Genomic DNA, 4,071 nt, shown 5'->3' with positions numbered 1-4,071 from the left:
TGTTTTTGGTCCGTTCTTGCGTGGCACGGCGACCGTCGTGAGCGGAGCAAAACGTCAGCCATCTCAGCACCCTGGAACCCCCCGGGTGGCACAGGGCTGGATGGGGCTTTCGTATAGCAGGGACGGTGCTGCCTCTCGCTTCGCTCGCTGTTCGCCGCTCACCGCTCGCTCGCTCAGCCAAAAATGGCCAGTTTTGGCCCGTTTTTGGGCTGTTTTGGCCTGTTTTTGGTCCGTTCTTGCATGGCGCGGTGACCGTCGTGAGCGGAGCAAAACGTCAGCCATCTCAGCACCCTGGAACCCCCCGGGTGGCACAGGGCTGGATGGGGCTTTCGTATAGCAGGGACGGTGCTGCCTCACGCTTCGCTCGCTGTTCGCCGCTCGCCGCTCGCTCGCGCAGCCAAAAATGACCAGTTTTGGCCCGTTTTTGGGCTGTTTTGGCCTGTTTATGGTCCGTTCTTGCGTGGTGCGGTGACCGTCGTGAGCGGAGCAAAACGTCAGCCATCTCAGCACCCTGGAACCCCCCGGGTGGCACAGGGCTGGATGGGGCTTTCGTATATAGCAGGGACGGTGCTGCCTCTCGCTTCGCTCGCTGTCCGCCGCTCGCCGCTCGCTCGCGCAGCCAAAAATGGCCAGTTTTGGCCCGTTTTTGGGCCGTTTTGGCCAGTTTTTGGCCTGTTCTTGCATTGCGCGGTGACCGTCGAGAGCGGAGCAAAACGTCAGCCATCTCAGCACCCTGGAACCCCCCGGGTGGCACAGGGCTGGATGGGGCTTTCGTATAGCAGGGACGGTGCTGCCTCTCGCTTCGCTCGCTGTCCGCCGCTCGCCGCTCGCTCGTGCAGCCAAAAATGGCCAGTTTTGGCCCGTTTTTGGGCCGTTTTGGCCAGTTTTTGGCCTGTTCTTGCATTGCGCGGTGACCGTCGAGAGCGGAGCAAAACGTCAGCCATCTCAGCACCCTGGAACCCCCCGGGTGGCACAGGGCTGGATGGGGCTTTCGTATAGCAGGGACGGTGCTGCCTCTCGCTTCGCTCGCTGTCCGCCGCTCGCCGCTCGCTCGTGCAGCCAAAAATGGCCAGTTTTGGCCCGTTTTTGGGCCGTTTTGGCCAGTTTTTGGCCTGTTCTTGCATTGCGCGGTGACCGTCGAGAGCGGAGCAAAACGTCAGCCATCTCAGCACCCTGGAACCCCCCGGGTGGCACAGGGCTGGATGGGGCTTTCGTATAGCAGGGACGGTGCTGCCTCTCGCTTCGCTCGCTGTCCGCCGCTCGCCGCTCGCTCGTGCAGCCAAAAATGGCCAGTTTTGGCCCGTTTTTGGGCCGTTTTGGCCAGTTTTTGGCCTGTTCTTGCATTGCGCGGTGACCGTCGAGAGCGGAGCAAAACGTCAGCCATCTCAGCACCCTGGAACCCCCCGGGTGGCACAGGGCTGGATGGGGCTTTCGTATAGCAGGGACGGTGCTGCCTCTCGCTTCGCTCGCTGTCCGCCGCTCGCCGCTCGCTCGTGCAGCCAAAAATGGCCAGTTTTGGCCCGTTTTTGGGCCGTTTTGGCCAGTTTTTGGCCTGTTCTTGCATTGCGCGGTGACCGTCGAGAGCGGAGCAAAACGTCAGCCATCTCAGCACCCTGGAACCCCCCGGGTGGCACAGGGCTGGATGGGGCTTTCGTATAGCAGGGACGGTGCTGCCTCTCGCTTCGCTCGCTGTCCGCCGCTCGCCGCTCGCTCGCGCAGCCAAAAATGGCCAGTTTTGGCCCGTTTTTGGGCCGTTTTGGCCTGTTTCTGGGCCATTTTTGCTTCGCTTGAAATCTTCTTCTTCCTTGTGTGGCCAATAATGCCTTGCTTTGTACTTCTTCGTGCACGGCGGTGTCTTGTCGTCGATTGCCTTGTTTGATCGGCCACTTGAGTCTTTGTTACTCGTGGTTGGCGACGGGCTGTCCGATGGGGTGACTGTGTCGGCATGTGAGCGGTGATAGATTTGTATGCCGCGGTGGGCTCCCTGCTGGCCTGTTCTTGCATTGCGCGGTGACCGTCGAGAGCGGAGCAAAACGTCAGCCATCTCAGCACCCTGGAACCCCCCGGGTGGCACAGGGCTGGATGGGGCTTTCGTATAGCAGGGACGGTGCTGCCTCTCGCTTCGCTCGCTGTCCGCCGCTCGCCGCTCGCTCGTGCAGCCAAAAATGGCCAGTTTTGGCCCGTTTTTGGGCCGTTTTGGCCAGTTTTTGGCCTGTTCTTGCATTGCGCGGTGACCGTCGAGAGCGGAGCAAAACGTCAGCCATCTCAGCACCCTGGAACCCCCCGGGTGGCACAGGGCTGGATGGGGCTTTCGTATAGCAGGGACGGTGCTGCCTCTCGCTTCGCTCGCTGTCCGCCGCTCGCCGCTCGCTCGTGCAGCCAAAAATGGCCAGTTTTGGCCCGTTTTTGGGCCGTTTTGGCCAGTTTTTGGCCTGTTCTTGCATTGCGCGGTGACCGTCGAGAGCGGAGCAAAACGTCAGCCATCTCAGCACCCTGGAACCCCCCGGGTGGCACAGGGCTGGATGGGGCTTTCGTATAGCAGGGACGGTGCTGCCTCTCGCTTCGCTCGCTGTCCGCCGCTCGCCGCTCGCTCGCGCAGCCAAAAATGGCCAGTTTTGGCCCGTTTTTGGGCCGTTTTGGCCAGTTTTTGGCCTGTTCTTGCATTGCGCGGTGACCGTCGAGAGCGGAGCAAAACGTCAGCCATCTCAGCACCCTGGAACCCCCCGGGTGGCACAGGGCTGGATGGGGCTTTCGTATAGCAGGGACGGTGCTGCCTCTCGCTTCGCTCGCTGTCCGCCGCTCGCCGCTCGCTCGTGCAGCCAAAAATGGCCAGTTTTGGCCCGTTTTTGGGCCGTTTTGGCCAGTTTTTGGCCTGTTCTTGCATTGCGCGGTGACCGTCGAGAGCGGAGCAAAACGTCAGCCATCTCAGCACCCTGGAACCCCCCGGGTGGCACAGGGCTGGATGGGGCTTTCGTATAGCAGGGACGGTGCTGCCTCTCGCTTCGCTCGCTGTCCGCCGCTCGCCGCTCGCTCGTGCAGCCAAAAATGGCCAGTTTTGGCCCGTTTTTGGGCCGTTTTGGCCAGTTTTTGGCCTGTTCTTGCATTGCGCGGTGACCGTCGAGAGCGGAGCAAAACGTCAGCCATCTCAGCACCCTGGAACCCCCCGGGTGGCACAGGGCTGGATGGGGCTTTCGTATAGCAGGGACGGTGCTGCCTCTCGCTTCGCTCGCTGTCCGCCGCTCGCCGCTCGCTCGTGCAGCCAAAAATGGCCAGTTTTGGCCCGTTTTTGGGCCGTTTTGGCCAGTTTTTGGCCTGTTCTTGCATTGCGCGGTGACCGTCGAGAGCGGAGCAAAACGTCAGCCATCTCAGCACCCTGGAACCCCCCGGGTGGCACAGGGCTGGATGGGGCTTTCGTATAGCAGGGACGGTGCTGCCTCTCGCTTCGCTCGCTGTCCGCCGCTCGCCGCTCGCTCGCGCAGCCAAAAATGGCCAGTTTTGGCCCGTTTTTGGGCCGTTTTGGCCAGTTTTTGGCCTGTTCTTGCATTGCGCGGTGACCGTCGAGAGCGGAGCAAAACGTCAGCCATCTCAGCACCCTGGAACCCCCCGGGTGGCACAGGGCTGGATGGGGCTTTCGTATAGCAGGGACGGTGCTGCCTCTCGCTTCGCTCGCTGTCCGCCGCTCGCCGCTCGCTCGTGCAGCCAAAAATGGCCAGTTTTGGCCCGTTTTTGGGCCGTTTTGGCCAGTTTTTGGCCTGTTCTTGCATTGCGCGGTGACCGTCGAGAGCGGAGCAAAACGTCAGCCATCTCAGCACCCTGGAACCCCCCGGGTGGCACAGGGCTGGATGGGGCTTTCGTATAGCAGGGACGGTGCTGCCTCTCGCTTCGCTCGCTGTCCGCCGCTCGCCGCTCGCTCGTGCAGCCAAAAATGGCCAGTTTTGGCCCGTTTTTGGGCCGTTTTGGCCAGTTTTTGGCCTGTTCTTGCATTGCGCGGTGACCGTCGAGAGCGGAGCAAAACGTCAGCCATCTCAGCACCCTGGAACCCCCCGGGTGGCACAGGGCTGGATGGGGCTT

This window comes from Musa acuminata, unplaced genomic scaffold (genome assembly GCF_036884655.1).
Source record: "Musa acuminata AAA Group cultivar baxijiao unplaced genomic scaffold, Cavendish_Baxijiao_AAA HiC_scaffold_407, whole genome shotgun sequence".
Taxonomy (NCBI): Eukaryota; Viridiplantae; Streptophyta; class Magnoliopsida; order Zingiberales; family Musaceae; genus Musa; species Musa acuminata.
The sequence above is the reverse complement of the archived record's forward strand: the minus strand, read 5'-3'. Positions refer to the sequence as shown.